General features: G+C 38.4%; 1 pseudogene; it reads right to left on the reverse strand.

The window, feature by feature from the left end:
• Positions 1 to 9,520: 9,520 nt before the first annotated feature.
• On the reverse strand, positions 9,521 to 9,970 carry LOC103078458 (calmodulin pseudogene; annotated as a pseudogene).
• Between the last annotated feature and the right edge of the window lie 16,150 nt (positions 9,971 to 26,120).

Below are 26,120 nucleotides of genomic sequence, written 5' to 3' on the forward strand. Positions count from 1 at the left end.
GTCTTGAAGAGGCTGCCTTTTCAATGTACATCCACATGGAGGAGAGAGAGAGAGACTCTCTTCTTAAAAGGACACTAATCTCTCATGACAAACCCAAATCATGACCTCAACTAAACCTAATTACCTCCCAAGGCCCCACCTCCAAATATTATTGCACTGGGCACTATGGCTTCAACATGTGAACTGTGGGGGGACAAGAGCATTTAGTCCACAGCAGACCGTGAACCAAGTGGCTGTGGGAATACGGAGGAGAGGAAAGATTTGAGGATACTTGTGGTTTTTTCCTTCTGGTAGAAGTTTAAAATAATAGCCATGTGAATTCTGTTGATATAAGGTCATCAGATTTAGCAAATAAAGATACAAAATTCCCAGTCATATCTGAATTTCAGATAAGCGAAGAATAATTTTTCGTGACTGTCCCATGCAATATTTGGAAAATATTTATACTAAAAAAATCACTTGTTTAGCTGAAATTCAAATATGCTGGAGTGTACTACTGAACTTCATCTGGCAGTCTTAGTCCTGGGCCATGTGTGGTGTTAGGATTTGGTCAACAACACCTGCACAAATATCTGCGTAAGAGCAGAATAAGTTCTCCCTCTACCACCACGCAGGAAATGTAATAGAAACTGTCTTCTCTATGTTCTCAATATTCCAACATCTGCCGGGTTTTCAGAGGGAAAATGAAAACCTACTTGTAAAAATAATGATGTTTTGATTTCTCCAGTTTAGTAAAATATTTAGTCCTGTGGTTCACTAAATGGCATTAATGAGAAAATAGGTCACAGGACTGTTTTCCTTGAGGTGCAGTTAGCAATGAAAAGCATATGGCATTTTACAGCTCGAAGGGACCAACCCATAGTTTTGTGCAATGACCTTCTTTTCTGATGAAGAACTGGAGACCCCAAGCAGTTAGGGGACTTACCAAAGGTCACACAGTGAGCAGCACTGATCTGTGACACCCACTGTACTAAGTCAAATATAAGCACTTTATCGTTTAATCCTCACCACAATATGAGAGGTAGTGATATTATCACAATTTTAAAGTTAAAGTGAATTTAACTCATTTTGCTTGAGGAAGCAGGGCAGAAAACAGCAGAGCTGAGATTTGAAATGAAAACTGAATCATGAGTCTACTGTCTCTTAATCTTTACAAAATCAATCTCTCTGCCTCTCCCTCCCTCCCCTTCTTCCCCTCCTCTCCACCCCCCTCCTTATACACACACACACACACACACACAGTACACACACACACAGAAAACACATTCACCACGCTACCTTCTCCTACTGGTCATAACATAGTTTTACTGCATAGTGTACCTCCAAGGGGGTTAAAAGTATTGTGCATTTCTTGACACAAATTCAGTGCCAAGACAAAAATAAGCAACGTGCGCTGGACTAGGAGTATCATACCACACACTTATACCAGGCTTCAATACCAAACCATAATGATGAGATGACCCTGTGACTCTTCCACTGGGACACCTGTATTCTGTGATGTTTTTCCTCATCCGGACTTCTATCTCATTAGCATAGTTTTCCATACAGTATGTGAATTGTAATAGTGCCTGCATTTTTATATTTTACTTATTTTTTTAAGGGAACTTTATTATTTTTACGTATTTAATTTTGGCTGCATTGGGTCTTTGTTGCTACGCACGGGCTTTCTCTAGTTGCAGCGAGCGGGGGCTACTCTTCATTGTGGTTCATGGGCTTCTGATTGCGGTGGCTTCTCTTGTTGCAGAGCACGGGCTCTAGGGGTGCAGGCTTCAGTAGTTGTGGCACGTGGGCTCAGTAGTTGTGGCTGGTGGGCTCTAGAGTGCAGGCTCAGTAGCTGTGGTGCACAAGTTTAGCTGCTCCGCGGCATGTGGGATCTTCCCAGACCAGGGCTCAAACCCGTGTCCCCTGCATTGGCAGGAGGATTCCTAACCACTGCGCCACCAGGGAAGCTCACCTATATTTTTAATAGACTTTTATTTTTTAGAGCAGTTTTAGGTTCACACCAAAAGTGAGCAAAGAGTACAGAAATTTCCCATATACCACTCTGCCATTCGCACAGCCTTGTTCAACATCCCCTACCAGAGTGATACATTTGTTACCGTTGAGGAACCTACAGTGATACATCATTTTCACCACAAAGTCCACAGTTTACATTAGGGTTCACTCTTAGTGTTGTACACTCTATAGGTTTTGACAAATGTATAATGACACATATTCATCACTATAGCTACTGTCTGAATTTCAATTCCATTTCTGACTTAGCAATTACAAATCTGACTAAAATTTGTTTTAGAAAATAGAGTATCTTTACAGAGTATCAGAAATCTTGGGCCACAATAGAGTTAATGAAATGTTTGAGTAGGAATTCATAAAAGTTTGTAAAGCAATCAATATTAGCCAGCAGCTATATAGCTTTGACAACCTCTGCAAGATTTCCAAATACTATTTCAAAATTTGCTTCAGGAAATGTATACGATGTTACAATAATAAGTAAAGATACTTAAACATATAAATAATGGATTTTCTTGGGAGTCCAGAGTGAATCTAAATTGTTTCTATCTTAAATATTAACTTGTTTTACTAAATATTATCTTGTTCACTACAGACGTGTGAACATTAATATATCAGGGAAAAGATTGAATTTTATATTTACTACAAATGGAAGGATGACCTTTTCGTTATGCTTCCTTCTGAAAAATAAAACACTTCAACTAAGGAGGTTAATTTGTAGCAAAATGATCTTCATAAATCTAAAATCTCTTAAGGCTAGATCACTCAGGCAGAGCATTCTAGCATGCTCACATTGGTCAGCTCACTTTCAATATGTGAACATAGCAAAAGAGACAAGTTTCTTGGTAAACAGTTTTGAATTTTCTCAGATATTCATAAGGAGTTATAGTTTCTCAAGCTCCTTTCTTCCCCTAAAACATCAAAAAAACAATTGTATTGACTTAATGACCCAGTGCCTGAAATATCTGGAGTGCTCAAGAACTTTAAATGAACCTACGTCATGCTTTAATGTGTGTGACTCAAGATTCTTTGAATAAACTAAACTGATATAACTATAGAATGCAAATGCTGGTAGAATCAGCGGTATTCACTATCAGTCCAATTATTAACAAATAGCTATACTCAAGCCATTGAAAAGTCCTATCGATTGTATCACCAAAGAATATCTCAAATCTTTACATTCTTCCCCATCACCACGTCAACCTCTCCTGTCCAAACCTTTCATTCCTTTCTGCCTTCGACAGTCTCCATTCCTCCTAGTTTACAGAGTCCTAGCCCATCTCCCCTCCCGCAGATTCATTCCTTCAATATCTGCTGCTAGTGGGAGCTTTCTAAAATACATTTTGGATCAAGTCTCTACCTTACATGGCTTCCCATTACCCTTAGAATAAAGTCAGAAATCACTCACTGCCCTACAAGCCCCCACAGAGTTAGTTAGCCCCTGCTTAGTTCACCGCAATCATTACACTACGACGTGATCCACATTCACTGGACTTCCCCACACTGGCCTTCTCTCTGATCCTTTCACTCATCACGATCTTTTCTGTCCCAAGGCATGCCTTCTTTCTTCCTTTCCTTTACCACTTGGTTACCTTCTACTCATCCTTCAAGTCTCACCCTAAATGTTTCTTTCCGAGGATAACCTCTTCTAACCCCTTAGGATATTTAGGTAACCATACTGTAATTTCTCTCCTGAACTCTTCCTTTAAAGTACTTGCTGTAATTTTCTCCAAACATTATCATCCTGAGTGTTTGTGTAAAATGTTTCCTCCTCCACTAAGCTCTCTGAAACCACATGTGCATTTTTCATCACTGATTCCTCTAACTGTCATGTGGCATTCAAGTTTGGCTGAAAATTAAAATAGAGATTTAAAAAACGCTGATGCCTACGCCATGTCTCAAATCAATTAAATCAGAAACCCTGGGGGCTGGCCTGGCTAGCATTTTTTTTAAAGCTCCTTAATATTTTATTTTTAAAACTCTCAGAGTGACTCAAATGGAATTCAAGTTTAAGAACATGTGAATTCACACAATGTTTGGCATAAAATAGATGCTCAAGAAACACATGTTCTACTAAAGGAAGACTAGATTAGGAATATGAGATAACCAGAGACAAGGGGCTCACAAGGAAGCAAAGCAAGTAACCAAATTTAAATGCAACAGAAAATTTTTGAAGAACCATCTATGCATAAGGTTAAGCTTTGGTCTAAAAGGTGGAGATAAAAAAAAAATTAAGCATTACCCCTATCCTCTAAGAAGACAGCTAAGTGTATAACTACAGCTAAGTGTAGTTATACTCTAGTCTTACTCGAATATAACAAATTTGTTACAAAGGAAAGAGTCACCTCCCAAGAGAAAAAAGAAATCTTTTGTTGGATTGGGAAGCAGGAAAATTACAGAGGTATGAGAATTGGGGCCACCTGCATCCACACTGCTTAACTCACATGGTTGTGAACTGAGGACACCTCTGTCAACAGAGTTAATCATTTGTTCCTGGCACATGGCCCAGAAATGTTAAGATTGTAAAACAACAGATATCTTCCCTGTTTGCGTTAGTAAATTCCTACAAACCTATATATCTGAACAAACAGTTTGCTCACCTTGGCAAAAATGTCTCCTACTGGGACTTTAGATTGCTCATGTGGGCAAAAAGCTCATCTGTCAAACTCACTTCAAGACTCTCATCATGCTACGATCACCACTGGTAAACTATTATATTATGAACTTTGCCCTATCCTAATTAGTTTCCCACCTTGAAATACCTGCCTTAAGCTAAGTGAGCCAAGAGATCAAAACCCTCTAAATCCTCTGCTGACCTCCCCATTTTGAAGCCCTACTAAGATTTTTTCAGTGAATCCTAAGAACAAGAAATCCTTTCGAAAAATCCTTTAACATAGATCAGATTTCAAAATCTGTATCCTTGGTGGAAACCAGCCTTGTTAATAATAAAACTGTTTCGCTGTATGTCTGCAACAGACAAATAAGACGATGATTATGATCAGGGTGTGTATTTCACTTCCAAGCCAGGGTTTTAGTGCGTGTATATAAAAATTCAACAAGATGGGTATCATGACATATGAAAGGTGACTAACTGAAACCAAGAGAAGAGATCTGATCCCCAATTCAAAGAGCCTTCTGCCCTACAGAAAGTAGAGTGGTCCACTTTAGAGAGTGTCTCAAAGCATGCCTAACCTTTCTACTTGAGAATGCTTAGGCCATAAAGAATGCTACTGTCTGTATTTTTTTTAAAAGCACTTTTTTGGTAAAAATTACTTAAATAAAAAAAATCATAACAATAAAAATACAAAAAAATAGAAAAAACAAAATCCCTCTACTTAAAAAAAATTACTAATATTGTTTACATCATTTCAGATCTTGCTTATGCAAATAAGGAAATAAATCTATTTACATATTGCATGTATTTACAGATAGATGGGGGGTGAATGAATGCATGGGTGATGGATAGATAAGGAGAGAGAGATAAAGAGATAGACTGATAAAAATGGGGTCATTCCACAATGACTTTGAAAGTTTCTGAGTAAATTTTGTTTTGCTTGATTTTGACGAAGATATTGAAGAGAGGATCAAGTAGTTACTGAATCATAAGTACTCTTCACCATAAGAAACAAACTTTCTTAAAGTGTCCCTCTTAATTAACAAAAATGTGATTTAAAACAGGAAGAAATCATCTCCTTATTTTTACTAATGCTATATGATTTATTATTGGAAGGTATCTGTTCATCTAGCAATTGGGCAAAAATGGTGAGCGCTGAAGATCAAACATAGTATTGCTTATCTGTGTCTCAAGTGCATGCTTTGTCTCCCAGCACACAGTAGGGGCTGAGAGAATTCTTAGAATGAATCAATGAGCATCTGGAAAGAGAAGAGATACGACTACCGTAAGCTGTATGTAGTTCTGTTGAATTATTTTTTACACTTAATTTGACCTCTAGGAGTAACTTACTGTAGGGGGTCCACTGTTCTAAGTACTTACCAACATGATATGGTAGGAAGAAAAAATTTTGAAATTTAGGATTTTTTATCTTCTTTCTGCTATTTTATACATGTGACCTTGGGTCAATCAACTTAAGTCATTAAGTGGTAATTCCCTCAACTTCAGAACTGAGGACTACTGGGAAGACTGAATTATATTACAGACCCTAGAACAAGTTCTGGAATATAAACTAATCTCAGTAACTATTATTTTAAAAGAGTGCTATGGATAATCTGAACAAGTATCTATCTTTATAACGTAACTGATGAAATACCTTACAATAAAGTTCTATTATATCTGAAAGTGTAGGCTTCTCAACAGGCTCTTTGAATTATGAATTGAGTGAGCATCATGAATAATTCCAAACAAAATAGATTCATTTCTTTCTCCACACTGGGGATCAAGAAATGTGTGTCAAAAAAGGTGAAACTTTGGGATCCTAAAACTAGAAAGTATGTTTTAGAGTTGCTTAACACAAGGAATTCAGTATGTGAACATTATGTGGAACATTCATAGACAAATTCCCTCTTGCTACACTGGTATTTTGCAAATAAACTGGCAAATGTCAGCAACTTGTATGTTAGAAATGTCTTCTTTTTCTTTAGAATAACAAATAGTTTGGTTATGAACTTACATTCCCCCCATTCTGTGAAAACTTGGTATATTTAGTTTAAATATGAGTTAGAGTTTGAAAAGTATCTTAAAAATCTAGGCAAAGCTTATATTTTCTGATCTTAGAAGCTAAAGATGTGAAAACACTGCCACATATATGAAAGTAAGTAGATGATGTCATGAGATTTCCCTCTGGAAGAATGGTTCTATTTTGCCCCCACTGGCAACTTGTATAAAGACACTTACAAAATAATCTCTATCCTCTACCCCCGCTCCCCCGCCTTCTGAAAAGTCCAGAGTCCAATGCTAGTTGTGGTAAGATTGGAGAGGACTAAAGAGTACACTGGGCTGGGGAGAGAAGGAAGAGGAACTGGCATTCACTACAGAGCTAGGATGTACCAAGGTTTGATTCTTTACCTTCACAGTCTCCCAAAATCTTCACCACAGTACTGTGGATTTCTCCAAAATGCAGACAGGAAAGAGAGCTATAGAAAAATTAATGATCTTCACAGAGGCAAAAGGCAAGTTGTTCATGGACCTGAATGAGCACTCAAGTCTTTCGATTCCTAATCCAGTTCACTTCTTACTATTCTGCTCTGACTCTATACTAGGAAACAATATTCATAAAATGTCCATGGCTACCTATCATAATAAAAAATTAAGAAAATAACCAACTAAATGTATTTTATCCCAGTTAATCATTTATGGAATCACAATCTGATTTCTGGCCTGGCTGATTATAAAGCTCATTCTACATTACTTATGTATCCTTCCTTTTAGATTGTAAATATATAAGCCCCATTAAACTAAGGAATGTATTCCTGTGTTCACTGTTGAAACTCTTGTGCCTGGCACTATGCTTGTCATGGAATTATTATTTTCCAGGCAAACGCATATTAAATAAATATAAACCATTGAGGACATGGCGTCATTGAGTCCCAACTGGAAATGGTTTAATGTGGTTGATGTAATGTTGCATGAAGTAATTTTTACCTCAGTTGATTGACCTGTCTCTCTCTCTCTCCCTCTGTGCCTCTCCCTCTTTCTTTCTCTCCCACTGCTTACCTGACCACAGGCCCAAACTGGTTCATAATCTAGAGAGAAGGAGTGATGCTTAGGCTCCCCTGAAATCCCAACCTAAGTGAAACAACAAATAACAGGGAGAGGCTGCCCTATTTTCAAAATAGGACTTTCATTACTTGTAGAGCTGGATTTAAGAATGTACCTTGGAGTATGGACAAAATTGGTCTTGTTACTTTTTCTTCACCCTCAAATCCAGAATCCTGGGATTCCTTTCTGGAAGTAGATCTGAAGGCCTGGAAGACTCTGAGCTGCCTCTGTTAGGAGGAGAGGACATGAGGCTGAATCAAGTCTACCCTTAGGTACTTGGGTACCACAGAGAGGGAGCGGGAGGAAGAAGAGAGTGAGGACCTCAACTTTCGCTTTAGACAGACCACTGAATCATTCTCACTGGTATTACTCATTCCTCTTCCAATAGTAAAAAGCATGTGAGGAGCAGAAGACACAAGGGGATCAGAGGCCTTCTCGCCAATGGGAAAGAGTAAAAATCCTGTCCCTTCCATGAGCATGTGCAGAGGGAGGTACTAAGCTAACCACTGTCCACAGTGATATGAGATGAGAAACACTGGAAATGAACGAATGGGGAAAGAGAAGAGCAGAGAAAGCATATGACTTATTTTGAGTCCCTTTTAAAGCTGGGTGATCTACATATGTTTCCCAGCTGTATCGTTCAGCTATTTTTTGCCTCTTTTGTCATGTGAGCTAACAGCAAGACAGCATGTCAGAGCTCAGAGCAATCCCAGCACCACTGGTTGGGAAATTTAACTAGGTGTCCTCAAACCCTGCTGTTAAGTAAGATTTTTGTGATGCAGTAGGCTTGAAAGCCAAATAAATCAACCCCTTTAATTTACACTAAGTAGGGTGAATAGATTTTCAAGTGCAGCAATTTGAGCCTGGGGGCAGGCAGGTATCACCAGAGAATGATAGAGAGAAAACAACAGCAGCTGGAAAAGGCAGCCTAGAAAATGTCTCCCAAAATAGCACAAACCCTTGGAAACAACAGTCTCAGGGGAGTCTAAACCTAAGATAGGATTCAAGGTGAATCAGAAGTGGGTATTCAAATAACAATCTATTTAGAAGATTAGCATAGAATGAGTTGACAAGAGAAAAAATTTATGGATTAAATAGGTATTATTTAGAAGATATTCCCATAATGAGTTATCTACTTTATTATTCAATTATATTTATGTTCTGCTACTTTATTTTTTAATTGTAATTTTCTTATTGGAAAACAAATATACAACTTGGAATGGATTTGAGGCAAATTGTGCCATAAGCAGATTTTCTTTAAGTGGCTAAAACAAAGTTTAAAAAGCCAGTAACAATAAAAGAAAATGTTTCTGGTACAGGACCAGCAGTACAAAAAAACAGTGTACGAGTACCTGGATAAAACACCCGTTTTGCAATAGTGCAACTTTTAAGTACATATTGTTGACCGTCCATAGTCCACGCAGAGTTACAACTCCACACTTCAACAACAACATGCTGACAGTTCCTAAAGAAAACTACTTAAAAAAAAAGGCATCACCCAGATGTTCCCTCATTTGACCAACTCCATCTAAGTTTAGATGTGCAGAAGGGCTTATTAGATATATCCAGAGTAAGCCACATGCAACATGTTACTTGATCAATTTTTCTAAAATAAGGTTTCAGGACAATGACAGTAAGATAAGGGAAGAAAACATGGAGGAATGAAGTCCTAATTACTATACATGCATATTTTTTTTGACAATAGGGAGAAACCTTTTACAGATAAGTTACAAACAAAGAAAAGGCAAATAAACAATTTTGTATAAGAAATTTAACACATTCTGTACAATGTCTTCACTTTGCTGTCATCATTTGTACAAACTCTCCATAGTTTACTTGACCATCACCATCAATATCTGCTTCCCTGATCATTTCATCAACCTCTTTATCTGTTAACTTCTCTCCAAGGTTTGTCTTTACGTGGCGGAACTCTGCTGCACTAATATAGCCATTACCATCCTTATCAAACACAAGGAATGCTTCTCTAATTTCTTCTTCACTGTCTGTGTCTTTCATCTTTCTTGCCATCATTGTCAGAAATTCCTGGAAGTCAATTGTGCCATTACCATCAGCATCCACCTCATTAATCACGTCCTGTAACTCTGCTTCTGTGGGATTCTGCCCAAGAGACCTCATTACAGTTCCCAACTCCTTTGTTGTTATAGTTCCATCACCATCCTTGTCAAATAGTGAAAAAGCTTCTTTGAATTCTGCCATCTGCTCTTCAGTCAGCTGGTCAGCCATGCTGCAAGCGATACCAGTCTCCAGGACTCGACTACACAACCACTCAGCTCGCTTGCTCCACTCGGACTAATTCTGTTCTGCTACTTTAATAGACTTATTTTATGCCTAACAGAAACTCAATACATGGTTGATGAGTAAATCTCCAATCAGAATTCATCCCTCCTTTACCTCTATGCCTAAGGAACAGAGTCTGAATCTGTTGTAACAATACTCCCTGTGTGGAATTCTGGAAAGAAAGTAGAAAGATTTTTGACAAGTACAGTGATTGAAGAAAGAAACAGATTTGAGAGATTCCAGAGGAAGAAGCAAGGACCACGATGATGAGGGGGAGGTGAAATTTTGGGGGAATTTTGGGTGGGTGCAATGAGGAAGGAGGAAAGCTCCAGAATGATGGCCAGGTTTGGCGTGAATAAATGGCTAAACTATCAGTTCTCCCAAAAGAGGGTTACCTGATTTATAATGTTTGACACATCCCTTATCACACAAAAGTGCTCGATTGCTTGAATTGTTTTGAATAGTATGTTTTCATTAGTGCCAATAATGAAAACATAATTAAAAGCATGTTTGTAGTGAGAGGCAATAAGTTCATTTTTGCACATGACAAATTTAAAGTTCCTATGGGACCACTAAGCAAAGAGGTCCCATTGCTTGTTGGATATGTACGAATGGAGCAGATGGGAAATAGGGTCTAGATTTGTAGATGTGGTGCTGATGAGGTTATTGAAAGCAACACAGTATAAAGAGAAGATGTAACCTGAGAAGAGAAGTCGTCAGACATTGGAATATCAACATTTAGTGAAGTGATAGGTAACTATGATGAGAGAGGGGTGGAATAGCCAAAGATGTAGGAGAAAGTCCAGGGCAAACTGGTTTCACAGAATTCAAGGTGGAAAAAAAATCATGTGGAAGAGAGTACTCAACTGTGCATGTCACTGGATATAAATTTTATATCAATTAAAAAAAAGACCACTTACCCTCAGATATCCTTTACTAATTTGTTTTGGCCTAGATTGTTTTGCTTCTAGAGATTCACTGCCTCTGTTGGTGTGTTGAAACAGCAGCCTCCAGTGGTTATGGTCGTGGAGAACTAGGATTTATGGACTAGGTACAGTTTTTTCACATAGTACATGCTCAACAAAGTGAGTTGAACTAAATTAATTGTTCTTCAGTCACAAAGAAACAAATGCTTTGCGTGACGCTCTCTTAGGGCAAAGAACATTGGCTTAAAGTGAAGATCCTGGGATTATGCTGGTGAAACAGTCAAGACTGTTTGCTTGAAATACTGATCCACGGTCCAATCGTTGTTTGCTGGCTGCTGTGGCAATCTGAAGCTCACAAGATCAGCATCTTTGCTCTCCCTTCCCCTCAATTTTTGGTTGTTATGGTAGGGACAGCAGGCCAATAGTTATGCTTAGGTCTGAGTATATGATCAATTATTTCTTTCTTCATAGTATGCTTTCTTAAAAAGCCAAAAAGTGCATTTTTACCCTAACAAGCCTTTTAAAAGTTGCTCATAGTGTGCCACTGACAACAATAGTCCTAAATTTCAATTTCTACTCCACCTCTCAGACTTGCTTTATCTTTTTTAGATCTTTTCTTCTCACCCAACGAGAACGTTTTTCCAGACCTCAAGAATCTTGAGAACTCCACTGAGTCCACAACAGCAGACACTGGGGTCTTGCAGAGGCGCACAGTTACTAAACAGTTGCTGACCCTTCCTTATAGCTCTCTATCACTTTCTTGTTTCCACTCGTCCGACTTAGGAGCGCTCTTGAAAGCCCATCTCCCTTAAGCTACATTAAGCCCCTCTCAATTCCACCCAACATTTTTCAATGGCTCCCTGCTTCCTTAATCTCTACTTCCTATCTATTCCCCTGGTAAAATTTAGCTTCTCTAAATTCTTCACTTATGTTTTGCATTGACATGCCTTATGTCCAGTCATTTCAGTGAAAGGAAATATCCTAAAAGGGAAGGATTCACCAAGACGAATGAGGACCATTGATGGATTATACTTTTGCGTGTGTCTTTGAAATTCCAAATTCATTTTCAGCACGTGGTTATATCATATGATGAAGTGAAATATCAATATGTTTAAAAATATAATTTTGTATTTGCGACTAAATCTAATTTATTGAAGCTATATTTCTATACGCACACACACACACACACACACACACACACACACAAATGGTTATGTTCACAGTTCCCTAAATCTACCATATTTTAGAAATGTAAACATTTTTATATTGGTAGCTACATTAACCCACTGTTTTACTTATTTTACTTAAAAAAAAAAGAAAATATTTGCCTTCTTGTTAAAGGAAAGCTAAGTAAGGAAAAAAACGTTACTTTAAAACTACAAAAAGATATATCAGAAGAAAAAAAGTATGAGAGGAATCTAGGAATTTCAGAGTTTTCTCATGGGCATGGTGAAGTGAACACTAGAATCAAGTTAGAGTTCCACCACATACTAGTCCTATGTTTCTGGAAAAGTCATGGAGTCTATATTCATCCATAGGGATGCTGTCAGAACCAACAAGATAACCTACCTAAAATTGCTTTGGGTGCTGTTGTGTTCTCCCAGAATTGTAGTGAATGGGAATTATTTGGATTGTGTGGACACAAGTATATAAAGCAAGCTCCAGAAGAATTCTGTTTTCTTTGTTTTTCTGATCAGGTTCGATACTATGATCAGATGCATTATATAACCTCCAAACGCTCTTGTTCACTGTAGAATATAACTAAGTGCTTTTATTCAAAACCAAATCATGTTACCCATCTGACTATAATAACTCACACACTGGGTTGGCCAAAAGTTCCTTCGGGATTTTCCGTGGATGTTACGAAAAACCCAAAGGAACTTTCTGGCCAACCCAATATTCTGAATTCAAAAATCTTTGGATTAGAATGCTTACGTGCCAGTAACTCTAGCCATTGGTGTTGACATATAAAATGAAGGTAAATGCAGCATCTTTCTTACACATTTCACTACTGCTTAGCAAATGGCCAACAAAAGGAGTATAATACATATACTAAATTTGATGGCATAAATCAACGGATAAATGAATGACCGAATGAGTGACATACAGAACCTGCGGCACGTTGAGGTAATGAATGCACTGAGTGACTGACGGGAGTCACGGGGTTGTGAAGTTGCTGGGAAGCCCACCTCACACTTCACATCTGGCAAACCATCACTCATTTTTGAAGCCCCAACAATGAAAAAAAACTTCCAGCTACACAGCTTCTGAACCTCAGGCAGGACTGCTCACTCAGAACTATGTCTATCCCTCCTTAAGATCACCTGCCATGATGCACGACAACTGGCACTGGCATTTGGCCTGTTAGACCACAGACCCCCTGGAGGACGAGCTGTGCATTTCTGAACACACAGAGCCTGGGACCATGCCTGACACACACAGGAGGTCTTAACAAGAAAGTAAAGAGCTAGTTGAATAAAAGAGTACTTTACATTTCACTTGAACTCCTTACTGAATAAAGACAATAATTTACTCTTCAGGGAAAAAAAAGAAAACGAAAAACCCATCAATTAAGTAATAAGCTCAGTAAAGTTGGGAAGGAAAAAGAGTTAAACAGGCAGTCATAGCACAGCTGAAAAGCAGACTCGACCATTTATTCTTCTTCTGCACTTAAAACATTTGAGAATGCCATTCTCAGAAAATTACTATAAACGTTCTCATTTATATAATAGGAGAAGCCAGTGCGTGTTTTCCTTCTGTAATTACTGTTATCCAAGAAATCCCATTCAGTGCACTCCCCCCACCCCTTTCCTTCCAAAAACCACAAAGATTCTCAATTACCATTTAGTAGGTGTCCTTGTATATGGGCACTAGATGATGAGAAAGTAAGTTCTACCCCTTCCTCCTTCGAGCATAAATTATATGAGAGCATAAATTAATGAGGGAAAGTGCCCTTTCCCAGGCACTCCCTCTAATGACTTTGGTGATTATCATTACTGTCCATATTATTCTTTTACAAAATATTTCTCCCTAAAGAATATTTGCAATATTTTCCCTGTTACTTTAAATTTTATATAAACTGTATTTATAATATGCTCAACATAGAATAACACCCAATAAATGCTCTTAGTCTTTTCGTCTTTTTGCCATGGCATACGCTTTTTTTTTTCTCTCGACACTGAATTTGAGATTTACTATGTTGAGACATGTAATTATAATTAATTCCCTTTAGCTGTGTCACTGGGCTCTAATCAAACCACTCCTGTCTGAAAGCATCTTTTTCTTTCTTTCGCCCAGCAGCTCCTGGGATCCAGCCACCAGCTCGGGAATGCCCCTCCCCCAAGACGACTTCCTTTGACCTTGGTTTTTAAAACACTGTCTTGGCATAGAGTGATTTTTTCTTGTAATTTAAATAGGCCTAGCATTATTGTTTCCATTTAATGGACATGAGATAATTTAGAGGTTTTAAAGTGATTTTATGTATAGACCATGTAAACTGAATAAATAAATACATGAAAGAACAAGTAAAAGAAAGACCTTGTAATAAACATTACGTACTGTATTTAATTTTTTAATGCAAATGATTCCATAATTAAGTCTGTATATGTTTCCCTGCTCATATACTAGGCAGTTTTTCTAAAATCACAGCTAGTAACAGAACTGCTAGGTTAAAAATGGGTACCATTTTACTTACTAGATGCTACACAATTGTTCTGCAAATTAGGCTTATCAAGCTATGCAAAAGACAATAGGGTCTAAAAATTTCCCTTTCTAAACACCCTTACCAACATTTGGTATTGTAAGAATTTAAAATATTTTACCCATTTCCTAGATCTCGTTATTTCTCATATATTTCACCAATTTCTAGTGAAGTTGAACATCTTATCAATTCTTTATCCATCAGTCCAGTATGGTCCCTTCTAGAAATTGCCTGCTTCGATCCTCACTTGTCCATTTTCCTATTAGTTACTGTCCTGTTAATTTATAGAAATTCTTTATAAATATGAAATATTGATCCTACATTGTTTACATGTGTTGCAAACATCTACTCCTAGTTTTTGACTTGGCTGTTTATAGTGATTTTTATTGAACAGGATATTTTTATGTGGATCAATATGTCAACTCTTTTATTCGAGGTTCGAATTTTACATTTCATTAAAGAAACTCATTCTTATTTTAAGTTTATAAGAAATCATCTTACATTTTATTTTTTAAATTTTAATATTTTATTTACATAATTAGGTATTTAACCTAAATGCAATAGATTTTTTAAATATTTGAATGGTATAGATTTATTTTTTTTTTCTATATGGATAACATAGTACTTCCAGGTTATTTATTTACCAGTCCATTTTTTTCTTCAGTGATCTATAATGTCATCTCTATTATATATCACGTTTACATTCACATGCAGGCAACAGCATTCTTTCCCTGGTTTAAAAACTCTAGATCAAGAGGACAGTAAGTTGTTTTAGTCAGCTCAGGCTGCCATAACAAAATGCCACAGGCCAGGTGTCTTAAACAACATTTATTTCTCACAGTTCTGAAGGCTGGGAAGTCCAAGATCAAAGTGCCAGCAGATTCAGTGTCTGCTGAGAGCTGATTCCTGGCTACAGAGGGCTTCCTTCCAGCTTGTGCGTACATAGCCTTTCCTCCATGTGTGCTTGTGGGGAGTTGACTCTCCTGTCTCTTCTTCTTATGAGGACACTAATCTCATCATGAGGGCATCACCCTAAACCTAACTACATCCCAAAGGCCCTCCAACCATCACAGTGGGGCTGAGGGTTTCAATATATGCATTTGGAGGGGGTACACAAAACACTGAGTCCATAACATAGGTGCTCAATCAATGTTCTATGATGTATCAAAAACTAATTTAGGGCTTCCCTGGTGGCGCAGTGGTTGAGAGTCCACCTGCTGATGCAGGGGACACGGGTTTGTGCCCCGGTCCGGGAAGATCCCACATGCCGTGGAGCGGCTGGGCCCGTGAGCCGTGGCCGCTGAGCCTGCGTGTCCGGAGCCTGTGCTCCACAACGGGAGAGGCCACAACAGTGAGAGGCCCGCGTACCGCCAAAAAAAAAAAAAAAAAAAAAAAAAAAAAAGTAATTTAAACTGATTCTCTGCAGCAGCCTATTACTGAAACATCTTTTAAATCATCTTTCCCCTCTATGAATACAGAGCTAACCCTAGCTATAGAGGAGCCACATCATTTGGGTATTTAGCTTATAATAAACTAATTGTACACGTCTAGGGAGATAAAGAAAGAAGGAGAGGAACAAGAATTTAAGTAGCCTGAGTGAGTCTACCTGCCCTTCCATGCACTAAATATAACCAGGAGGGTAGTGAACAGGGAGACACAAATTAACTGTGCCTACAAGGGGTGGTGGTCCCTGGGAACCTCTCTCAGAGTAATCAGCTTGCAGTGTGTGCAGTGTGGTTCTAGTTTGAAGATATGCATTTTTTTGAAGAAAGGCATTTTTTTACTATACATGGTTTTTGCCCTAAGTGCTGACCAAGCCCTAATTGCTGAGTCAGACACTACTCCACCGTAATCAGTGTGTCAATAGAACATCAAAATACTCTACTTCTTCAAACAAGAGGTCAGATAAAAAGAGAAGCTTCTAGTCTTCCCTCACAGGTGAACCAAGAGGTGCAGGGATAAGAGTGATTTCTGAGATAAAGCCAGCATGAAACAGAAATCTAGTGAGGATCTGCTGTACAGCAAGGGGAACTCTACTTGGTGCTCTGTGGTGACCAGGATGGGAGGGAAATCCAAAAGGGAGGGGAATATGTGTATACATATGGCGGGTTCACTTCACTGTGCCGCAGGAGCTAGCACAACATTGTAAAGCAACTATACCCCTGATTAAAAAACAAAAATAAAAACAAAAAACCCCAGCATGCCTTAGTTTCCAACGTAAACACAGGTATACCAGGACCCTGAAAACCTGGAAACAGAGCCTCTGTCCACCAGCAACAACTGGGCAACAACAACTTGGCCCCTTCCTCCTGGATGAAGAAATGAGTTTGCTGACACTGTGTTTGTTTCAAGACCCAGAAAGGGCGAAATACTATGAAGTCACAGAAATGGACATGACACGTTATGGCGGAAGCTCTTCTCAAAAGATGGCAGACACATTGAATATAAAAGGGTTTGGCTGTACCAAGAAGTGAGTTTCTCAAAGCTACAGAGAGAATGACTTTGCAGGGACAGTGGCATTGCTGAGAAGGTGATTCCTTTAGGAACACTGTTGACAAACAAAGCTTTGCTGATAGTGGCTACACCTGCCAATTCTCTGTGTGGCTAACTCACTTCGGATAACCTTTTATATCAGCTTGTTATGTCAGGAACTTAATCCAGCCCAGCAGTGGTTTTGTGGTGCTGTCCACACAACCTATTCTCACCTGAAATGCTTCAATGGCTGTATCTATCCAGTGGCAAGTAAAATTAGAATAATTTTCCCAACAATTTATTATACCATGATAATAGTTTACCTGAGGAACTGGGAGCAGAATTCATTCCCCATTCTTTAAAGCATGATTCCTTTCTGAATCAATCACAGGATATTAGCTCTTCTAGGTATCTCAGAGATTACCAAGTCCCATAATTTGGATAAGAATCTGCAAAGTAGAGGCACTGAGTAGTCCAGAGTCACAATGCTAAGAGGCAGAGCTGGTCTTAAACACTGATTTCCTAAATCTTTGCATCCTAAATCTTTGCTCAGCATTTGCATCCACAAAGCCAAATGCCAATAAGCTAATCAGGATCCTATCAATGCAGCTATTTTCTTGCTTAAACAATTTACTACTTTAAGAGACTAGAGACCTAAAAGTTTGTGCTCCTAAGAGCTTAAATGGAATGACACAAGAAAAAATCTGTATAACTGGGGTTATCTGTAACGCTCTTTTTTTAAAGTTAAAAAAAAAAAGAAAGAAAATGGCCGTAATTCTTCTCCACTGACTGGGTTTACCTGGGGTTGGTTATTATTTCAGAGGGTATCAGGTTTTAGAGGGACAGTCAGGTCTCAACGGCATGAAGACAGGTGCACAATTTTTTCTGAAGCTCATCAAATTAATAATGACAATAATAATAAGACTAATAATATGATAGCTAGCTTTTATTGAGTTTGTGGGTTTGTTTTTTGGGTTTTTTTTTTTTGGCCATACCACACAGCATGTGGGATCTTAGTTCCCAGACCAGGGATTGAACCTGTGGCCCTTGCAGTAGAAGCACAGAGTCCTAACCACTGGACTGCCAGGGAATTCCCTATTGAGTTCTTATAAGTATCTAAGTTCTATCTATAATTTAATCCTCATAATAAACTATATGGTAGATACTATTTACCTATGAGAAAACTGAGGCATAGAGGAATTTTAAACCTTATGGAGGAAGGAATTGAATCTAGGAATGCCTCCTTAAAAATCACAACCTTAATCATTCCTTACTGAGATGATCCTCTTACAAAGATAGGGAGGTGGACTTCAGAACTCTCACCGTCCTTTCTGGATTTAGAATTTTAGTTCACAAAAGGTGAATCTGCTACCTGGCTTGCTGGTACCCTCAAAGAGTTAATGATCCTTCCAAGGTAGAAATTCCCTGGAAGGGAGTAATTCACAGCCTGGGGAAATGCAGACCAATATGTATATAACATGGTAAGCAAATGAGTTCTTTCTATTGCAGTGTCGAGGCTGACACATTACATAGTATCCTCTCTGCATCCTGTGGATAGCAGCATCTATATAATGTACTCAAAATAAATAAGGCTTTGAGTGTATGGGAAAGATAATCACAATTCAATTTACACAGAGACATGAAGCGTCCACTGTACGTTACAGTGACTGCTCAACTTCTCAAAGAAAACATCCGTTCTTCTTCTTTCCCAAAGAGCATCTTGCTCATCTACTAACTTCATATTTTCAAATACAGCTGTTTCCCTCTCACATGTCAGAAATGCCACCACACACACTGGATCCCCTTGAAGGGATCAAGAGAGAGTCAAGTTCTCAAAAGTGCCTCATGAGCACAAGAAGAAGGTCCAAGCAGTGTACGAAGGGGGATGAGACAGTTTCCATTCTCTCGAAAGATGGCTACTCTCAACTGTAACGGCCTGTCAGAGAGCTGCTGGTGAAGACGGACCGACACACTGCTGCAGCAAGGCACACAGGTGCAGAGTTTTGGAGTATCTACATGAGAGCCTTCCATCCCTCAGAGCCAACAGTATGGCAGTGATTCCAAACATACAGGCAAAGCTCCACCCTCAAGGCCGTATTACATGTATGTGGCTAAAAATGGAAACTTTCCTACTGTTCCAAAATGGGGACGCTGTTAAACACATATGGTGCATTCTGGTTAAGGAATACTATGTAGTCACCAAATACCACACTTAAAAAGCACAAACAGTAAAAGATAACAATAAATATTAGATTCTACTACTTTTATAAGTTTTGTAGTTTTAACTCATTCTCTCCTTTTTTTCTCTCTCTTACTTTCCTTTCCTTTTCTTCCCCATTAATTCAAGCAAAAAACTACATTGGAGAAAGTGTGGTAGGGAATATACCAAAATGATGAAAGGAGTTCTCTGTGAACTGGTCATCATTATTTCACTTTAAAGAGGGGAAATGTAAGGATCAAAGCGGCCCAATGTCTTTGACCCTGATATACAGTACTGGTAAATTGGGGTGATATAATACCATGCTGCTTCACACCTACCCACTGAATTTAACACCCCCTACCCATTCCTCAGTTGTGAAATGATGACCTTTCTGATCTCTTCAAATGCTGGTGTAAAGGGGTCCAGACACATATGACTGTGAGACTTCCATGTTCTTACCATAAAAAGTTCACCACGTATTATAATTTCAGGAGTCATATTATTAGAATTAAAATTATCAGGACTTTAATGTGTATATTATAAGAACAAGTTCTAGTTGAAATGAATTACTTTAAATTAATGAGCAGACCTGAAAATCCATGTTCATTCAGTCATTCATTCACTCATTTGCCATATATATATTGAGCACCTTTGGTGTCCCAGGTCTTGTGCCTGACTCCAGGAATATAAAAATTAATAACATAGGCCCTACTTTCAAGAAGATCAATGTCAAGTGAAACATGACATACACACACACAAGTTGCACACACATGCTATGGTAATTATAATGATAGGGATATTCCCAGGTATGAGTTAGAGAGGCATGAAGCAAAGTAAGAGCCTGTGAAGGATTCCTGAAGAAAAGAAGGGAATGCCTTAGTCAAATTATATAGTATTAATAGAGATATCTAGGGGGACGGGGATAAGAAAGAACATGCCAAAGAGCTGGAAAACACTGAGTTCAAAGTAAAGAGAGACAAAGGATGAATTTTTCCACCTGGAGAAGATGACAGGAAAACTGGTTCACCAGTTATAGTTCAGACGCGAACCACTACAGGGAATTGACAAGATAATCAAATTAATGCTTATATTCATCTTTACCATGTATTTTCCATAGCTGCTAGAGCTCTCCAATGGTTATATAAAAGATGGCTTTAGTGGGACAAGCCATGTCCCCCCGCCCCACCCAAGTACAACAAACCAATTTGTGTAAGACATGCTGAAACCTTGAATCAGGGAAGTGGTGGCAGGGATAGAGAAGGAAGAACAAATTCAGAAATTAATTAGATTAATCTATATGATCAAGGTATGGACCATCCCAATATATACACAACCTCAGGATCTGCATACTATTTCAGGGAGTCAAATAATTTAAAGCTCATCCTAAGTGTCTACGAATACTCAATTAAGAATCCTTCATCTATAGTAAGTAAAACTGTGATGAATACCTGTGGAAATTAATTTTCACTTCAAATTATCAAACTACCATTGCTGTTAAACACCTACAATGAAGACTGGCCTACTTCTCAAACTGATTCAGTGAAATTTTATTTTAGATATGGTTTATTAGGGGGCTTCCCTGGTGGCGCAGTGGTTAAGAGTCTGCCTGCAGATGCAGGGGACGCGGGTTCGTGCCCCGGTTCGGGAAGATCCCACATGCCGTGGAGCGGCTGGGCCCGTGAGCCATGGCCGCTGAGCCTGCGAGTCCGGAGCCTGTGCTCCGCAACGGGAGAGGCCATGGCAGTGAGAGACCTGTGTACCACCAAAAAAAAAAAAGAGAACAGATTGATAGTTGCCAGATATAGGAATGGGGAGGGGGCAACGGGTGAAGGGGGTCTAAAGGTACAAAATTCCAATAATTAAGATTGAGTTTGGGTATGTAAAGGACAGCATGGTAACTACTGCTAACAATACTATATTGTATATTAGAAAGTTGCTAAGAGAGTAGATCTTAAAAGCTCTCATCAGAAGAAAAAAATTTGTAACAATGTGTGGTGACGGATGTTAACTAAACTTAGTGGTAATCATTTTGCAATATATACATATATCAAATCATTATGTTATACACCTAAAAATAATACGTTATATGTCATTTAAATCTCCATTTAAAAAAATCAGATAAACCCCAATTGAGGGATATCCTACAGAATGCCTGACCAATATTCCTCAAATTGTCAAGGTCATCAAAGACAAGGAAAGTCTGAGAACACTGCACAGCCAAGAGGAGCCTAAGGGGTCATGAAAACTAAATATAATGTGGTGTCCTGGGTGGCATCCTGGGACAGAAAAAGGACATGAGGTAAAAATTAAAGAAATTTGAATTAAGTATGCACTTTAGATAATATTAATGTCTCAGTTTTGTTCATTTATTGTGACAAATGTGTTATACTAACGAGATGTTAATAATAAGGCAAACTGGGTATGGGGTATATAGGAACTACTCATAGCACCTCTGTAACATTTCTGTAAGCCTAAAACTATTCTAAAATTTTTAAGTTTTTATTTTTAAGAATGCACATGCCTGGGCTTCCCTGGTGGCGCAGTGGTTGAGAGTCCGCCTGCCGATGCAGGGGACGCGGGTTCGTGCCCCGGTCCGGGAAGATCCCACATGCCGCGGAGCAGCTGGGCCCGTGAGCCATGGCCGCTGAGCCTGCGCGTCCGGAGCCTGTGCTCCACAACGGGAGAGGCCACAACAGTGAGAGGCCCGCGTATCGCAAAAAACAAACAAACAAACAAACAAAAAGTGCACATGCCTTTTGACTCAGAAATTCCATCTCTAGGAATAATATTCTAAGGAAAAATTGGAAATTGGCACAAAGATATTAAACACAGATAAATTCATTTTGGCAGAATTATGGAAAGAGGGGTAAGACGACTAGGTAAAAAGCCAGAAACCTGCAACAGGAGTTAGAAAGCTAAATCATGGTACATCTGTGGGATGGAATACCTTGCAGCTTTTTAAATTGTGGAAGAATATTTTTAACGACATGCAACATCTCTGATGTTGGATTACATTTCTGCATGACTATTATACTTCAAAGAAAAGGTTACGCTAAAAAACTTAATAATATATCTGGCCATTCTCACTTAGTGTGTGGTTTTATCATTTAGATGTGTGTTTCAGATTTTCAGAACATGGAATGCTAGTAAAAACCAACGGTCAAAGAATTAAACTGCAGAATATGATAACTTCAATATTTTATTATTTGGCCTTTGTCTACACTCCCCTCAGCTCCATACCCATCTCTAAACTATGGCTAAGGAAGTGAGAATTAATATAATTAACAAAGGAGGCCAACATTATGAGCATCATGAAGGAAGAAAATAAGAGAGAAAAACTGATAATTAAAAAACTGTCTAAATATTTCTTGAATAAACCAAGTTTACTCAGTGAAACTTTAAATTTAATCACATTAAAAAAGAAAGAAAGAACCTAAAAATCTACTCTTTGAAAAACATTAATTACTCAATAAATACAATTATAGCAAAGGATATTCTGTTTCTTGACTTTAGTTAGGGTCCATGTATGGGTTCACTTTGAGATGATTTACTGAGCTACAGGCGCTTTTCCTTATGTTAACTTCACATGTTTTCTTTATGTTAACTTCAACGAAAACATTTAAAATCTAAGTATTGAGAAGTAAATATGGTGGCAAATGCTTTATATGGTGTGGATCCCATGTGAAGAAGAAAACTTTGAAGGAATTCATATCTGGCTGAGACAAAAAGAACTGAAATTCAAAGAATGAACCCTTTAAGTACAATAACAAAAGAAAAACTTGTCTGAATGGGTATATGACAAATAACATCTATTTAGAGAACTTAACAGAAATGACTTTACTGTAATTAATGCAACTGCCAGTCCTTTCCAAGATAACACTCTATGATGATGGAAATGTCCAAATCTGCATTGCCCAATGCAGTAGCCACTAGCCACATGTAGCTGTTTAGCATCTGAAGTGTGGCTGGTGTGACTAAGAAACTGAGTTTTCAAATCAATTTAAGTTAATTGAATTTTAATAGTCATATCTGGCTAGTGGCTACAGCACAGCTAAGAGTAAGCAATGTGAAACCAACTATTTAGCTGTAATGTTCAAGTTAATAAAATTGTATGTACTGGAAAAAATAAAATGAAACCCCACTCTTCGGTCTCTACGTCCCCCACTCTGAAGTGCCTCGTTACTGCTGATAACAACTGCATGGCTGACCATTTACTCCCCTAAGAGAAGAAAACTGACACTGCTTGTAAGTTCCAAATGACACTGCCAGTGAGCTTTATTTTCTAATGGAACAACTGCTTTCTAGTTAAACGGGTTTCTCAAAAGCTCTAATGATTTGCTGTCATGAAAATACATGTTTTGTCACCATCTTTCTCTTTTCTTTTTTTTAAAGTCAATAATAGGCTACAAGTACTAGAAAATTATTTACTTTTTCTTGAAAATATTGGGACAATCACAGTGTCTCTCTTTATGGCTCTATGAAGCTAGAAATTTGGTTATAAATGTCCAGCTTTCCAATCATGCACTGTATCATTTTCACTCTAGAATGGACCATTTCTCTACAACCCTGGAACCTTACATAAACTTCCTCTCCCTATATTTCTCCTACATTTGGACAATTTCAAGTAGGCCTTCAGAATGCAGAGTTCAAGTTCTCCAAATGCCTTCCATAGTATTCACCATTTGATTTTGTCTCTCTACTATGACCTGCTCTACGTTATGTAGTAGTACTGGATTTATGATAAGGGATTGTGATGCCTATTTAATTTTCCGTCTTCACAAACTATAAGCATGTGAGGTCAGCAGTTGTACTTTATTTGCTGTACACATATATAGTTTATTAATATTTTCTGGGTAAAACGAATGAAATAAATCAAATATTACTAAATTAACTACATCACTAGAGGGGTAAAAAAAAAAGGACATATGTTAATTGTTTTTTTGTTTTTTGGTGTTTTTTTGCGATATGCAGGCCTCTCACTGTTGTGGCCTCTCCCGTTGCAGAGCACAGGCTCCAGAGGCGCAGGCTCAGCGGCCATGGCTCACGGACCCAGCCGCTCCGGCATGTGGGATCTTCCCGGACCAGGGCACGAACCCGTGTCCCCTGCATCGGCAGGCGGACTCTCAACCACTGCGCCACCAGGGAAGCCCTGTTAATTGTATTTAAATTCATCTGATTACACACATGAGCAACAACACACTCTTCTCTAGTGTCTATGGCATATGAAACAAGAGAAGGGTAATAGGCTGCAAGCCTAAGGAAAAAAATGTAAGGGTGAAAATGAGAGATTTAACAAAAGAGGAACATTTTGTATGTTTGCATATATAAATGCCTTCAGATATAACAGGGATCTGCCAATTGTTTTTTCTTAAATGGCCAGATAGTAAATAGCAAATATTTTACGCTTTGCATGGCATAAGGTTGCCATCACAGATGCTTTTTTTGGGGGGTAACAACCTTGTAAAAATGTACAAACAATTCTTAGCCTACAGGTTATAGAAAAATAAACTGCAGCCTTCATTTGGCTGACAGATTATAGTTTGACTACTCCTGACATAAAGGATTAGCACTATTAATGTGAACACTTAAATGATTTGTTATGCTTTGCCTCAAAAAAGAAAATTGGCACATATGGATGATGTTACATTAGTATGAATCTGAGTCTTCACATCCCATGTTTAAAAAGGAAAGACATAGAAAGAAAAATAGTCATGGTAATTTAATCAGAACAACGTTGACCCACTTACAGATGTGTTTGCAGATGGCAATCTGTATAAAATGGCCTGATTAATAAGGCCTGACATATGATAATACCAGGAACCCACATTCCATAGGATGTTGAAAATATCTAAAAGCGCAAGTTGCAGAAAAGGGCTCTTCCTCATAGGCTCATGGAGCCTCACTGAACTAGATGAATCCTTCTTTGGAAAGTCTTATCACCACTGCTGGTTATGAAAGATATTGTATCCCATATCTACATTTTGTTTTTCTTTGGATTTTACTTAATCAGAGAAGTAAGTATTTTAAAAGGGAGGCAATGTACCTTTTCTTTGTTCTGCCTCTAGAATTAGTGTATTATTCTCCAAATGATGCCAATTATTAGATTTTAAAAAGTGAACACAGTGTTATACTTAATAAATGCCTAAAAAGAGAATTCTCTTTCTTCTTATAACTGAGCAGGACCTTACGGGGCCTTCCCAGGACAAACGTCCCCACCACCCCCACCCTGGCCACATGTCCTCTGCCTGCCTCTTGTTTGTAGAAAATCTTTATTCCCCCAGGCCTCCACTGAGTCATAAAAGGATGGCTCAAGAATTACTGATTGAAAGAATGTGAACACGTAGTAACAAAAAATAGTAGTTGGACCAGGAGAAATGGTAACAATTTACAGTCACAGAATCTTTAGTTCCTCCCTGAAAGACACAGATAACAGCATCTGACACATACTCTTGAGTTGTTTTGCATATACTAAAACCCCCACTAGACAGAAGAAGCTAACTGCACAATGTCTATAAGCACATAGGTCCCAGACCAGCTGGGGCCTGAGGACTGATGATGTTAATCCCTTGACACCATCCTGTTAACTCACCATCAACCAATCAGAAAATTATGCAGGAGCTTACCAGGCACCCTGCAACTATCTCCCTCATCTTGCCTTTAAAAACGCTTCCCTGAAATCCATGGGAGAGTTCAGGTCCTTACTTGGCCTTTCAATAAAGGCTGCACTTTCCCTCACAAGAGCTTGGTTTTACTGTGTGTGGGCAAGTGGACCCAAAGGTCTAGTTTGGTAACACTCTT

Source organism: Lipotes vexillifer, unplaced genomic scaffold, assembly GCF_000442215.2.
Source record: "Lipotes vexillifer unplaced genomic scaffold, Lipotes_vexillifer_v1.1 scaffold1105, whole genome shotgun sequence".
Taxonomy (NCBI): domain Eukaryota; kingdom Metazoa; phylum Chordata; class Mammalia; order Artiodactyla; family Lipotidae; genus Lipotes; species Lipotes vexillifer.